This window comes from Haliotis cracherodii, unplaced genomic scaffold (assembly GCF_022045235.1).
Source record: "Haliotis cracherodii isolate W230 unplaced genomic scaffold, xgHalCrac1.p SCAF_12, whole genome shotgun sequence".
Classification (NCBI taxonomy): Eukaryota; Metazoa; Mollusca; class Gastropoda; order Lepetellida; family Haliotidae; genus Haliotis; species Haliotis cracherodii.
The window spans coordinates 28,084,496-28,101,393 of NW_027266267.1; the positions used below are offsets into that span (position 1 = coordinate 28,084,496).

The 16,898-nt window shown below is 42.9% G+C and overlaps 1 long non-coding RNA gene across 1 annotated transcript in view; it reads left to right on the top strand.

Moving 5' to 3' along the window:
* Positions 1 to 16,898, top strand: part of LOC139457751 (uncharacterized) — a 291,878-nt gene that overhangs the window by 123,870 nt on the left and 151,110 nt on the right. Inside the window, exon 2 of the long non-coding RNA XR_011652630.1 lies at positions 1,377 to 1,553. This is a non-coding gene — a long non-coding RNA (uncharacterized lncRNA). The remainder of the gene's footprint in view (positions 1 to 1,376; positions 1,554 to 16,898) is intronic.

Sequence of the window (16,898 nt, forward strand, 5' to 3'; positions counted from 1 at the left end):
TGGGAATCCCATAACATAACGTTAGCGACGTTTTGATGGAACACAAGGGGTCGCGATCGGTGACACGTGAACTGGTTATATGCTGCATGTGCTCAAGGCTGTGGGGGTAGCCTAGTGTTTAAAGCGTTCGCTCGTCACGTCGAGCACCCGGGTTCGATTCCCTATTTGCGTGAAGCTCATTTCTGGTGTTCCCTGCTGTGATATTTCTGGAATATTGCCAGACTCACTCACTTACTCCCTCCCATTATAAATTATCATTAAACAGCAACGTATTTACGTAGGTTTAGTCATAATCAAGCATTCCTTCTATGGAAACAGGCAACCCAGACATGTCAGTTTTTGCAAATGTTATGCAGGATTGCCTCCCCCTTTTTGCCAGAATCCGCTGATCGTAGGTTGAAATACCCGATCCTTGGTTTGTCTGCATCGCTTAGTGTTGGTGCGTATACATGTGCACTTTCCAGTTCCTGTAATTTGTTAATCTTTAAATACTTTAATCCCTCAGCGGGAACAGCGTATCAACGCGGTTTTATGGTATGCTGAGTTTATGTGAGATGGGTTAACTTTGTATATCTTAGAGAATGTACATTTTCCACTGACAGAGATCCGCTTACCTTTCAAATACTTGAATATTGTATAAAAGATACCCTCCCATGAAATGAACATGAAATACAAATAGAAAAATGGAATTCGCCGAGTTGACATAACACTGAATAAATCTGACCTTTATGTGTTCCCAGTGGGATGTGTTGAATATCATGTGTTTTAAAATGGCAGTTGAATCTATATTTATGATTTGCAGCACATTAGTTTCCCCCATTACACGACGTTTCCTGATACAGTGACATTTACAAAGATATCTCACGTTTGAATCCATATTTGTATTTTTTACGAAAATCACTGAAGTGATTGTCTGAGAACCATGCTTCAGAATATTCAATGGAATTGGGTGTCCACGCGGACCAGAAATAGCCGTCACCGTTTGTGTTCCTAGCGTGACGGATGCTCTTCGTCCTGGCGTCATTTCTATATAATTCTGGTCTTTGCGTCTCCAGAGCCTCTGTCAAACGGAAACCCACTCTGTGAATCCTCTCATGTCAACAGACGTAATAACTATCAACCCTCTAAATCTGCACTCGCTAGAATTCAATATCGTGTTATCTTCTTTCCTAGTGTCCTAATAACCCGCGGCTTGACCCCCTAAGGTGGCGAGGGGCATTCATGGTAAACATTACGGCACGTGCACAAGAGGCGGGCAGTTTCTCTCGCCAGCAGCAGGGAAGACGTTGCTTGGTAGTCATTGCTTCTAAGTTCCATCGATTAAACAAACTAGGTGAGGAGTGGAACTAATAGTTGTTCATCTTGATCATTTACAGTTTTCTCGGAGGAGGTGCGTGCGTGTTGGGATGTCGTCTGATTGTTAACATTGAACAGACGACATCAGTTTTGGCGGGAAAACGTCAGCTCAGGAACCATTGTCGACCTGCATCCGACTGATCTTGTACAAGCGAAGTGATTACGATTGTATTTGCGCGTTGGGAGAGTCGTTGATGGTGAGTACGTCTTTCGTTCTTTCTGTACCAATTTAGGATGTGAGACATTTATTTACGATGTCATTTCCACTTATTCACACACACACACACACACATACACACACACACACACACTCGTCATCTTCTACAGTAATACCAACTCTGCTACATCATTACCCCCAAATCAGTTCACATGCGAACTTAGAGTGAACACATTTTCATTCCATGAAAGCCGGCACGTACTGATGTGTAGAAACTTCATCTCTCGACACTGAACGCACCACGCAATGTTGGGTTTACGATACCCGGAGAATGCGTTTTAAGAGTATGTTTGACTTGATCTATCGACAGCTGTTGGACATAAATGTTTGGCATGCGTGGAGCCTATTACTTTTTATAGGGGACATAATCTCCCATGAATATGTAGGGTGGCCGGCCGGTATATATGAGTTCCAAGCGTTTGAAGACTGGCTCTTCACACATTTAACACATGTATAAGCTTCATGTATAATTAGTGGTTCCCTTTACTCCGACAGTGTTTTGTTGTGGTGCTGAGGATGGTAGTTAAAAAGCAACAAAGAGCATCTTGCACAGATTATGAATTATTGGCGGAACACATTCCAGCTTGACGAGTTGGTGTAGGAATTTGTCGGCACCATATCATTGTGTCAACATAAATCACCAAACCCGTGACGATCCGGGTTAGAATAGGTCTTCAACAACACACAAGTAAGAAGCGACTGTGCTTGTCGAAAAAGACGACTAACGGGATCGGGTGGTCAGGCTCGCTGACTTGGTTGATGCATGTCATCGTATCCCAATTGCGTAGATCGATGTTCATGATGTCAATCACTGGATTGTCTGGTCCAGACCCAATTACTTACAGAACGCCGTCATATAGCTGGAATATTGCCGAGTGCGGCGTTAAACAACAAACAAACACAACCAAAACATATATCATTGGTGGGAATTCGGGGTCAGGACATTTGGACCCAGGTTCAGATACCATTAGGTCGTATCTCTTTGTAAAAAAAATACAAAATCATACACATGTACCTTAAAACATACTATTTTTGTATAGTTACCAATAATGAATCGAGAGTTAACACTAAATTTGTTTGTGATTCAAGCTATTGTAACAGAGTTGTGTGCGTGGGGCTGGATACAGATTGTAGTGTCGTATTCGGGTTCGAAACTCAAGGAAGGGCAGTTTACGCAAAACAAGCATGACAGTTACAATAATTATTAAGCAGTTTATTCTTCGTATAGAACAGAGCAAGAAACCCTTGGGAATCCCGGTCTCCAGCAACCTTTGCTTGTCGTAAGAGGCGAATTAATGGATCGGGTGCCCGTGGTTGATATATATCATCATATTCCAATTACATGGCGCGATGTTCATGATGTCAATCACTTGATAGTCTGATCAAACGCGATTATTTACAAACGCCCTTCATAAACCTGGGATATTGCTGGGGCCTTAAACAACAAACAATTGTTGCAATGACGTCACATAAAACCGCCATTAACAAACAAAGTGTTATATCCATTGCAGTCCCGAAAGTATGTTATATATATTTACATGTTACGTTACTCATGTTACATACCAGCTTGTTAAACTGTACATCTGTTAAATAAAGTGCATGGTATTACACGGTGAAATTGTAAGTGTTTAAATGCGGAACAAATATTCAAGTTGTGCATTTTATAAACACAGTACATACGTTACGTATAAACATGTTATAAGGCGGTAAAAATGTTATAATTTTCATTTGATAACACTTACATATTTAATACATGTCCGTGCTATAACAGGTCACAAATGTCATAAATATATATGTATGTATAAAGATCTCACCCGAGTGTCTTTTGATATTAGATATATCAACGAGTGTTGATATATTTCATATAAAAAGACACGAGGGTGAGATTTCATTTATCATCCATCATTCTTCCAACTTTTTCAGTTTGTGGACAGTAATAAGCAGTGTCTTATGTGTAAAAAGTACTGCTAACAGCTTCAGTAGCAAAACCATTAATTAATGGTGTCATTTTTATTGTGACGTCACAATGGTCTACAAAGCACTGTGATGCAATTTCATGTGGGAGCCAGTTTTAAATGATAAATGACTAAATTATATCCATATATATAAGATGTTCCAACTGTAAATACGTCTGACATTGTAATAACGGGGTACAAATGCTGAACATGTCCAAGATACCAATGTTATACAAGTACGTGTCATAAGTATGTTCAGGAAATAATAGTGTGTGAGTATGGTTTTACGCAGTTTTAAGCAATATTCCAGCAATATCACGGCGGGGCACACCAGAAATGAACTACTCGACCGCCCCTCAGGAAATAATAGTAATTGAATAATGAATACTCATGGTAGCTAACACGTATGCATTTTAGCGTAATGTGTGCGTTGGATTACACCGTAAACATAATCCTTCGTTAACAATGCCAGTGTATTATGTTACTTTACAATCGCTCGCTACTTTTTGCGATAATATCATCATACCCTCGCACGACTAACCTTATGCAATAGTAATATCGTTGTATACTCCCCATGGTCATCACATTCATCACCACGTCTGTCGTCACATTCATCCCCACGTCTGTCATCACATTCATCACCACGTCTGTCATCACATTCATCACCACGTCTGTCATCACATTCATCACCACGTCTGTCATCTCATTCATCATCATGTCTGTCATCACGATCATCACCACGTCTGTCATCACATTCATCATCACGTCTGTCGTCACATTCATCACCACGTCTGTCATCTCATTCATCATCATGTCTGTCATCACGATCATCACCACGTCTGGCATCACACTCATCACCACGTCTGTCATCACATTCATCACCACGTCTGTCATCTCATTCATCATCACGTATGTCATCATCACGTATGTCATCACATTCATCACCACGTCGGCCATCACACTCATCCCCACTTCTGTCATCACATTCATCGACACGTCTGTCATCACATTAATCAATACGTCTGTAATCACACTCATCACCACTTCTGTCATCACATTCATCATCACGTCTGTCATCACAACGTCTGTCGTCACATTCATCATCACGTCGGTCATCACATTCATCATCACGTCGGTCATCACATTCATTGTCACGTCTGTCATCACATTCATCATCACGTCTGTCATCACCACGTCTGTCATCACATTCATCACCACGTCTGTCATCACACTCATCGTCACGCCTGTCGTCACATTCATCATCACGTCTGTCATCACATTCATCATCACGTCTGTCATCACATTCATCATCACGTCTGTCATCACATTCATCAACACGTCTGTCATCACACTCATCGTCACGTCTGTCATCACACTCATCATCAAGTCTGTCATCACACTCATCGTCACGTCTGTCGTCACATTCATCATCACGTCTGTCATCACATTCATCACCACGTCTGTCATCACATTCATTACCACGTCTGTCATCACATTCATTACCACGTCTGTCTTCACATTCATCATCACATCTGTCATCATATTCGTCATCACGTTGGTCATCACATCCACCTTCACGTCGGTCATCACATCCACAGGCTCGTTGGTTATCACATCCATCATCACGTTGTTCATCACATCCATCATCACATTGTTCATCACGACCACCATCACGAAATAACGCCAGGTATAATCAGCTTCAAGCCAGCTTCCCTCATGTGATGTCACTAAGTATAGCTTACACTCGACATCCACCATTGTTTACTGACCTTGCTGCCTGGGAGGTATTGGATTTAAGATAAGCGAATCTCATCCGTCGTCCACCTACCCTAAGTAGCAGCCTCCGCCTTCCTTTGTTGTGACAAGTGATTAGTAATTGGTGGCACCAATAAGTACACTATAGAAAATACTAAACTAATCCATGTAAACAGATTCAGTTATTCACAGTCAGGGCTTCAGGGGGGTTCAATGACGGCCTGAGAATGTATCATATATAAAGATGCCATTACAAAGTTCATCAATTTACCACAATCCCTATCAAACATGCTTGGTATGGGCCATATTGATTCACATTCACGCCCTAAGTAAGCATATCTGATTGACCATCCATTCTGGTACCGCGCGGATGCGTGTTTCGCTATCAAATACCTACAGCATCTTCCGCGTCATGCTTAAATGACCTATATATCTATAAATCTATTCTCCTCGACTTTTCACAAAGGTCAAGTACATAATATGTAAATAGAGTATGGATTGCCTCCGGTAAGGGGCCAATACCAGGCATGTGGTGCTTATTTGAATGCCTGGTCGGTCATCAGCTGACGAGTGCTAAAATAACGTATTGATCTTGTATTCACAAAACAAGCAAGCGAGGGAAAACGCCTGTCTTTTAATGACGAAATCCCCTCATAAATGCACCCCCGGTGTAAAAGGATCAACTCCTCAAGAAGAGATCTGTTGAAGCGTAAGCGCATATTGTGTTTGCGTTTGAGCAGTAACATGCATTAGTGCTTTGTTTGTTCAGGCCCCGCATCGCAACTCCGTGCAAGTTAATGTTGGGCTTTATTGGACTGACTTGTTTAACAAGCTCAACTCGCTATGGTTGACCTCGCTGATTTATTTGAAACGACTGAGTTTATTATTCCTGTTCAGAGTGCATTAGCTCACTTGAACTAACTGTTATGAGCCACAAAAGGCAGAGTTGAACGGTAACGGTGAATTCTTGTAAAGCGAACCCCTATGGAGGAGAGTGAGTGAGTGAGTTGGTTTTAACGCCGCTTCGAACAGTATTCCAGTGTGTCAAACACATGTGGGAGGAAAGGTCAAAGTGATGCAGGTCTTAAACATTTCCCACATTGGGGAAACCCACGAGCACGCGTACGGATGTGGTGCTGAAACGTCATCATAGCTTTTAAAGGAAAAAGTAATTAATCATAGAAAATTACAGATGATTGAAGATCGAAAATAGTTTTTATGATGATCAGGGGATGTTGCTACTGCACCGACTAATCAGAAATACATCTGACTAATCACTTATCACGACAGACCCTGTTTACTCTTTCGTGACTTTTCTTATTCTTGTTGTATTGGAAGAGAAACTCCTAAAAGTTTCTTGCTAGTTTATTTCAATGGAGAATGAAAATAGCCGCCAATATAATCTGGTTAAATAACGTAAACATGGCAAGGTGGGATGTAATTTGAAAAATGGAAGCTTAAGAAAGCAAATAGACCCCAGCTTCTGCCCATGTACACACAGGTACAACAACAAACGCACTGTTAAACATAGGTTCCGGAGCTCACCTTCCTTGTATATTTGACGATAGAACACAGTTCATTCCTCAAAATGTTCTAAACTTTCTCATGAGAGATGCCGCCATATTGGTTATATGACGTGCGGTGGATCGACGATTCTCTGTAATCATATAACGTATTTTGTCAACATTTTCCTTGGTGGTGGTCGTTGGAGGTTTTCCTGATCTTTGATGATCTTTGGCTCTCTCCTCCGTCGGGGGCACGGGTGGCCACGTTGTCTCGGGCGCCGCGATTCGCTGTGCAGAGTTGCGTCCCTTGTGCACGCGAGAAACCTCCGATTGTGGGTTCGATTCCCGGTTCGCCCCGATTATGTTTCTAGGTTTGTCAGCACCATACCTGTGCTCGTGGGTTACACCGAGACCTGCATCACTTCGGGCTTTCCTTCCACATTAAGCTGACACACCGCGATATAACTGGAATACTGTTAAAAGCGGCGTTAAACCCAACTCACTCGCTATCTACCGTCTTGAAGTCCACTGCCCACCTTTTAACGGTGGCAAAGGAAGGAGCATCATCCCCTAATTATCCCCGCCGAGTTGGCTCCGTCAGTTGGCGATACGTGATGATGACAGCGCGGAAGCCAATTTTTCATCACGGAGAATACCTAGTCACGTTCATGTCTGCAGGAGTATTCCACTTGGTTGGGAATTTGGTTCAACTGCAGCTTGTACGTACGGTCAGTCTTTACACATGCAAACTGTTTTGCATGTACTATACATCCTTTGTAGTGAAGCTCAGAACTTCTCAACCTCCGTTCGCATGTGATACAACAGCAATTTCAGTGTCGTGTCATACGCCTCAGACGGAAAACGAAAATAAGGTTGCGAATGGGTCCACAGAGAAGTCATGATGTTGATGTTGATTGTTGTTTTACGCCGCACTCAGCACTATTGCAGCTTTATGACTTCGGTCTGTAAATAATCGAGTCAAACAATGCAGTGAATGACTCATGATCATCGATCTACGCAATTGGGATACGATTACATCCATCAACCAAGCGAGCCTGACAACCCGATCCCGTTTATCGCCTCTTACGACAAGCACAGTCGTCTTTTACGGCATTATTCTTTGTGAAGAGCTATTCTAACCCGGATCTTCACGGGTAGGAGAATTTATGACAATATAATGGAGATATAATACGCTTGAATAACGAGGATGTGATATGCACCCTGCAGTAATAATGGCATTGATGAAGTGCTTTTTGTTATAGAGAAAATAAAATATGCGTAAACTACCTCTTCATCTGTTTCAACAAAGTCCAACGTCTCGTGACTGCGTGTATTAAGTATCAGTATAAAACGAACTCTTTAGCAAGCAGTGGACACCGCAATAGTAGCCTGTTTGTTTAGCGACTTCCTCCGTATTCTAGTGGTAGAGTGTCTGCCGTAGAGAGCGGAAGGTCGGTGGATTGATCCCCGGACACGTCATACCAAAAGACGTTGAAAGATTGTACTTGTTGTTACCCTGCCTGAAAAAAAACAAGGACTGGTCTGCTCGGGGTAAATATAATGTGTACGAGTCGGGTATCCATGTTAAGACATCGACAGAAAACAACATTAGTCTGCACTCGTACAAGCAGCACGTAGCTATATAAGTGCAATTATCTTGAACCTCATTTCACCTAACCTCATTGTGTGTAGGCGGGTTTATTTGTTATTTTTATTTGTTTGAAGTGTCTAAAAAATATGTTAGAGTGAATATAATATGTATCACTGTATCCTCATTACAGTTTCAAATATCACTTTATGTCTTGTTCGAGATTGGAATGTGACAACTGTTGACTTCCTGGATGGTAGTTTAATAGTGAGTGAGTGAGTGAGTGAGTATGCGTTTACGCCGCTTTTGGCAATATTCCAGCAGTATCACGGCGCGGGACACCAGATATTGGCTTAACACATTGTACCCTTGTCGGGAATCGAACCCGGGCCTTCAGCGTGAGGAGAGAACGCTTTAACCACTCGGCTACCCGACCGCCCCGATAGTTTAACACTACTGCTATAACGATGGTGTGTATTAGGGGTCTTTGCGGTTATAGTGTAACCGTGAAATTGTGGATTATAAATTATCACGAATGATGGATCAGGTGAGACCATATTCATGATCACAACTGATCACAGGTGTGAAGTCAAGACGATGGGAATTTGCTCATACTGTCAACCACTGGTTTGCATGACGTAGAGTCGATTATTACAGACAAGTGTTTAAGTATTTCGACCCGCGATGTAAAACACCATTCACTCACATTACGGAATTTCCAGTAAATGACGACAGCCCTGATCGTGTAGTTTCAAGTCGGGATCAATATTGTACAGGTTCATCGACCAGTTGTAAGGAGACCCTTAATAGTGTAAACTCATCGCTACTCCTTTACAAATCGTCGCTTGTGACGTAACCGCGTCTCCAATAGTGACGCAAGCTCATTTAACAAATGAGGCATGGCAAGTTCTAAACAGGAGAATGGGCGTTTTCGAAAAAACATACCGGTCTAGGTGTGAATACAAATTAGTTTTCACGACTGCAAGAAATATTGACGTGAATGCCGGATTTATTTAGTAGTTTCATAATTTATAGATTCTTCGGTCCGTTCATATTGCATGTGCATCCATGGTATGATTTCGGTGGTCTCATTGGTTCGTGGGGGTATATGGTAGGTTCCTTGATTGAGTGAATAATGACTGAATGAATGAGTGAGTGAGTGAGACAGTGAGAATACACGCCGCTTTAAATAGTAATGACGTCATGTCACATGTTGGGAATTGGGGAGGAATATCTTATACGTTACCACTCAGTGAAGCCCACGAACACGTGTATAGTACTGACAAGCCTAGAAACATAGTCAGGTGACCCGGGGTTCAATACCAGGATCACAGGTTTCGAACACGTCAAGGCGGTCGGGTAGCCTTATAGGTTAAAGCATTCGGTCTTCACGCCGAAGGCCTGGGTTCGATTCCCAACATGGATACAATGTGTAAAGCCAATTTCTGGTGTCCCCCGCCGTGATATTGCTGGAATATAGTGGCGTAAAACCATACTCACTCACACACTTCAAGACGTCTAGGGACGCAACTCTGCAGAATGAAGTCCACGCCTCAGACAACTTGCCCCCGACACACCGATGAATAGCTTACAGATTTAAGTATTTTTTTTACAACTTTCAAATAATTTTATAAGATATATGGAACCTTCTACGGGCATATACGACTGAATAACTGCTTGAAGAGAAGTATGGCAGATTTCGTACAGGCTTACAACGAGCTGTTTGAGAGAAAGGGCTAAATTTGTTCGTTCTGTCTGACACGTCAAGTGTGACAGCTAGCCCGTGCTTCACGTGCAGAGATCGTCCCAAGTGCCCGGATGTGCAGGTGCAGAGATGGTTCTGTAATCATGGCCGATAGTTATGGCTGCTCGTTTAGTTTTTTAATTTGAGGCTTGAGGGCTTTTGAGTATTTCAATGAAGCTATCTTTTCTGCTTTGCGAACCGAAACAATCTCACTTAAGAAAAGATAAAAAATAAAAACGGTATCTACTCGCCGTTTTGAGATAAGCGAGAACGGTTTCAAAAGGACAAGGCTTAAAAAAGTGGTAAACAATCTTGGGCATGCAAATTTTGTGAAAGGGATCAACTCAAAACTAAATTACGGATCGTACAATTCGACATATCCTTGCGATATCTGTACTTTGCCTGATCTCTAGATAGAACTGGTTAAACAGAAACGTTCTTTTTGTACTCCAAAGATGAGACAGTCAGTTTTGAAAAATCTTACAAAAACATTGAGTTTTGAATTATTCATCTTAACTCTTTTTTTATCAAAGATTTAAGATGATTATAAAGACTGGTTACTCCTAGTTGATTCACATCAGCACAAAAACGTTCGATTCAAAGACGAAAAAAGGATGAGAATATTGACATAGAACTTCGTTGGATAAGAACCCCGTAATGGCGACGCAGCGAAGCGCGAAAGTTCTTACAAATGTCAGTATTGATAACATCGAGCCTTGGTGCTGACGTAAATCGTAGAGACGTTGGCAGTGACAACCCACCGCGAAAGTAAAAGAAAAAGGAATCAAAACAGGTTAATTCCATCTTTTTGCCTTGGGTCAGTCTGAACTTATTGGGTGCTGTAGGCGTATTTATTCACACGACAATTATGACGGCTGCACGAGAGAGCGAATCCCTGGTGAAGATGTGACGATTGATAGATAAATTGGTTGTAGCCTTTCGATAAAACGTTCGCCCTTCACGTTGAATGCCTAGGTTCGATTCCTCACATGTGTACAACGTGTTAAGCTACTTTCTGGTGTTAAGATTCGGGTTAGAATAGATCTTTAGCAATATATTCTTGCCGTAACAGGCGACTAACGGGATCGGGAAGTCAGGCTCTCTGACTTGGTTGATGCATGTCATCGTATCCCATTTGCGCAAATCGATTCTCATGATGTCAATCACTGTATTGTCTGATCCAAACTCGATTATTTACAGACCGCTGTCATACAGCTGGAATACTGCTGAATGAGGCGTTAAACAACAAACAAACAAAACACACAAATCTGATATGATATTTCTGGAATATTGCAAAAAGTGGCGTAAAACCCAACTCACTCTTGCCGAATACCCAATTTTTCTTCTGCAAAAAAAACTCACATCAAACCTCGTTAACTTTAAGCCTCGTGCACCATCAACTCGAATCGAGTTATCAGTAGTTCGAGTTTACGTGTCGATATAAATCCATTGTGCAGAAAAGGTAGACTACATATAGCCCATGATTTGTTATTACACAATAAAGATATCTATTTTAAAAATACAAGAATCTAATGCTGACAGACTTGCCTTAAATGTCGTCTCGACAGGTTTTAAGTACCAAGTGAATATTGTTTAACGCCACTTTCTAATCCAGGAATTTCACGGCAGGGAAGATCAGAAAGTAGTTTAAACACCTTGTACCCATGTGGGGAATCGAAGCAGGGCCTCCGGAGTGACGAGCGAATGCAATAACCACTTGGCTATACCATTTTCCGATTTTGTGTAGATGAAATGCAGATAACCCATGCATGGCCATGGTGCGCGGTTAGCGATAAGGAACAATAAAGATAAATCGAAGATATATCGCAAAAATGAGTTTCGAGTCAATGCGAATTCGATGTATTTGTTGTTCGGGACAGTATTATTTCAATCCGTTCATCTGTATTCGGGCAAGTAGTCAGTGTGCTCATGCACAATAAGCTGGGATCAGACAGATCAGCCAATAACACGTATATCCTCCACTGGCACGTAACCATGCTCTGACTCGATGCCGAACTGAGAGCGGCAGTCGTCTCTGGAAGGGGCCTTGAACCCGGCACCATTTCTCAACCAGTGCCTGAGCAAGGCTTTGTCTTTGGATTGGAGGAACCTGGCGTTCTCTGTTGCGGGGACCCAGAAAGTCCAACCGACGCTCTATTGGGGACATGTCGGGAGGACCCCGTGTATAACCGGGTTAGTACTGGTCTTCAGCAACCCATGCTTGCCGTAAGAGGCGGCTAACGGGATCGGGTGGTCAGGCTCGCGGCCTTGGTTGATGGGTCATCGCATCCCAATTGCGTGGACCGATGCTCATGACATCAACCACTGGACTGTCTGGCCAAGACCGCCGTCGTGGAACTGGAATTTTGCTGATTGCGGCCTTAAACAACAAACAAACAACCACAAACACACACACACACACACACACACACATGTTGGGAGATCTTGGCGTCAAGAGTGTTTGTTTGTTTGTTACGACAAGCATGGGTTGCTGAAGACATATTTTTCCCCTATTCTTCGCGGCTCTCGCGCCATGGGGTTGACTTAGTTGGCGTTGGTAGTAATCCTTACGCGTGTGTGGTTCTGGCGTGGCCTTGTTAGAGCAGGGTGTGTTGGTTCGGCAGCAAAAACGATATAGCGTTGGACAGTCAGATTGGGCACTCGGAATGGCATTGGTACCCCCCCCCAACCCCCACCCCCGCCGCAACATGACGTTGCCTACACCATAAGGCCCGACAACACAACAACGTGTCTCTTGTTCCCCTCGTCGGCGATGTACACTAATTCTCCCATCATTTGGAACCGACTCTCATCAGAAAAGATAATTCTTTGTCAGTTCCTGTTCTGCCACTGACCTACGGCACCTGCCAAGCTCAATTTCTGCTGTCGATGTTGGCGTCTTGGGGCTACTCACACGGAACTGAGGGGCGGTCGGGTAGCCTAGTGGTTAAAGCGTTCGCTCGTCACGCCGAAGACCCGGGTTCGATTCCCGACATGGGTACATTGTGTGAAGCCCATTTCTAGTGTCCCCCGCCGTGATATTGCTGGAATATTGCTAAAAGCGGCGTAAAACAATACTCACTCACTCACTCACTCACTCACACGGAACTGACTACGCCCGAATACCATGCAGTCTCCGTCTCACTGCCCTGACACTGCCCTGCTGCCTGGGCTACATCGGTTGGTTGCACCTGATGACGTCACCGTCAAGAATCTGGCCCTGGGGTGTAATACCCGAAGCTAGAGGATCATAGACCTGTCCCTGGTACTGCCAGTTTGGTGTAGACGAGTGATCAATCTGATGACTGTGATGCGCGCATAGCCTAAAGTTGAATGGCTATGTGCAGCCCGCATCTGAGTCATATTGATGCCCATTCACTCTTTTCAGGTGATAATCTTGTCAGATTCTGTATATCCTTATACCATTGGAGGTCGTTCTGCGCGTGCATTTCATTGTTATCGTTTGAAGTTAGTATTTGAAGCCATCAATTTAACAAACGGTCATGTTGATTGCACTGTGTTGAAAAATATCAAACTCTATCACCTATCAGCGCCAATTAACTGTTAAGTGTTGACTTCCAATTGTCCATTGCCCATCACCTGCCAGTGCTAGTTAACTGTTGGCTTCCCGTGTTAAGTTTCCACCTTTGTTATCTGTTCTCTGCTTCATAGCATTTATTCACCTGATGAAGGAGTAAGCATAAACTCCGATGCGTTGTGTTCCCCATAATAAAGCAGTTGCCATCCACATATATTTTTCTTTATATCAAACGATACTTTATATTATGCAGCGTTTCGTTGAACATTCTAAATTTGTACTCATGTGGGGAATCGAATCCGGTTCTTCGACGTGACGAGCGAAGGCTTTAACCACTAGGCTACCCCACCGCCCCCGTGGGGTGGTGGATAAGGCGTCTGCCTGGAGATCTGAAGGTCGATGGTTCGATCCTCTGCAACGTCATTTCAAATGACATTGATTGTACTTGTTGTTACCCTGTCTGGCGTTCTGCATCAAAGGAACAAAACAAGGACTGGTTGGCTCGGAGTTAGTATACTGTGTCGAGTCGGGTATTCATGTTAAACAGTCATGCATTAGCCGGGACTAGTACAAGAAGCCACACGCAAATCCCTATATCAGTGTAATAATCTTGAACGTGCCGTTAAATGTTAAAGTTTAGGAGTTTCTGAAACGGAGTCTGGTACTGAGGATCGCTGTTTTATATATTGAGTTAGTGAGTGTGCATGGGTCGACGCCTATATTAGCAATATTCCAGAAACCAGAAATTTGTTTCACACATTGTACCCATCCGGGGAATCGAACCCGCATCTGAGGCGTGACGAGCGAACGCTTTAACTACTTTGCTAACGTACTTACAACTGTGAAAAGCTCCCGAGCATTCTATTGCTTGCTAGAATATGTGATCAGAATCTGTGATTTAGTGAACTACTCCACCGCCCTCTTTATACGAGTTTGCTGTAGTACATGTATGTGTGTGTTGATGGGAGGGTTTGGGGATGTGTAGGCTGCTTCCTTTCATAATTCATTGCATACTTAACTGCCGTCACTGGATTAAAGATTATTAGATGATGTACGTGGCTATAGATGATTCACTCGCTTCGAATATAACTTCCAACATATTCAGTAAATTAATGCCACTCTTACTGTCAAGAGAACCGCCTTAGACTGCGGTAGAATACACAGATAAAACAAATCACTACCACACTGACGCGCGACGGAATGTAGTGCGGATGGAAGTACCTCTCAAAAATGAGCGGGCGAATGTGCATTAACACAAACCGCCTGGACGTGTTGTTGGTCGTAGAAGGGAAGCAAATGGGAATGTTCCACTCTGTGTCGATATGCCTTTTATCTTCATTACATCTCGCGGAAAGATGTTCGACAATTGAAGGTCGAATCGCATAAATAGCAAGTCGTTCTCTATAACCAGTCAACTTATGTTTATTTAAGGGTGTTTATGGAGGGCGCGACCGTTGAAAGAGTGGAATTCTTCGTTATCAGAAACAGACCTCCCAATTTGTCATGAGACACGTAGACACACGAAAATGGTATTCATCTGTGGGTATCATCAATCTTAGCTTCTTGGTTTTTTTCGGCTGAAGGTGTATTTTCTATAATTGACGTGGAGAGGTGTGTTTATTATCATATTTGTTTGTAAGTTAGCGCTACACCCAGCAACATTCTAGCTGCTTGATTGCGGCCTGTAAATAATCGAGTCAAACCAGTGGTTGATATTATGAACACCGAACCGCGTCTTGGGTACGATGACACGCTTTCAGCCAAGTCACCGTACCTGATCACCCGATCCATTAAGTCAATGCTTACAACTATACAGGTATCATAGGTAGATGAGGATCTCTACACGAGATGTCCAAGGACACTGGGTGTGTATACATTTCTTGTGTCCCCCGCCCTGATACAATATACTACGGTTATAACGAACTAAAAAAGACCACTAATTTTAGTTCGTAATAACCGTAGTTCGTTATAAGCATATATACAGCATATCTACAACAAATAAATGGGACTATTAAGACGTTCGTTATATCGGTCAGTTTGTTATAAGCGTTTTCGTTATAAACGTAATTTACTGTTTTCCGGAAATGCTGCGACGTAACAAGATACTCCATCACGTCTTTGTCATCGGGCATAGGTTTGCTCGCTGACTTGATTGATACTTGTCATCGTATCCCATTTGCATAGATCGATGCACATGATGTCAATCACGGGATTGTATGGTCCAGACTCGATTATTTACATACCGCCGTCATACAGCTGCAATATTGCTGAGTGCGGTGTTAAATAACATAGTTTGGCGCCTGTCTAAAGGTTGCTAGCAGGCGACCATTCCTTGTGCTGCTTACATTAATCTGCTATTGTTAACATCACTGACTTTCTACTTTCAAGTCTTTCGAGATACGCTCAATCAACAAGTGTTTTTCTTGTGAACAGACAGGGGAAGTCATTTGTCCGTAATTAGGTCACGTGTTACACTAGGTCTTCCAGCCTTTGGGTTTCGCTCAATGGCCTTCTTTTGTCATGCATTATAACAAAGGGCATCCATCAAAAACTCCTCGGCTGCAGAGTGATGTAATATGATGGACTGGATAATGGACAGGATGAATCAGTGAGTTGTGTTCATCGTCGTTAGGAGCTGTATTTCAGTTACATCAAGCCGTCAGCTTGACGAGGGCGGAAAGCCCAAAGTGACACAGGTCTTAGAGCATGGGTATGGTGCTGACAAACGAGAGAACAGAATCGGGACGAATCTGGTATTCGGTCATAGGATCACAGTAGGGGCTGTACATAAGGAGGGTACTATAGTGGAGATTACAGGGAACATCAGTGCAGTGCATGAGGTCACGTCGATAGACCCGACATGGACATGTGTCTGTGCAATCCAAATATTCTAACGAAACCCCCCTTGCATTTCCAGGCATCGCTGATAAGCGACGTGGAAGTGATTCTTCGATGGCAGCGATTTCACTGTTATGATTGACAGATGTCATGGTAAATACAGTTATCTGAACCGTCAGTTACAACGAGTTGAAGCAGAAACGAAAATATATAGATTTCCGGTTTTTCTGAAGATAGTTCTGTAGTTTGTTAAGTTTAATGTAATGTTCTGGATTTATCAGGAAAATAGCTCCTGATCTGTTCCAGAATAAATTCTGCAGAAAGTTGCACGATGAGGTTAAGAAAAGCTGCACTGAAGGCACATTTGTAATCTGTGGGTTCACAGCGTACGGAACAGTCCAC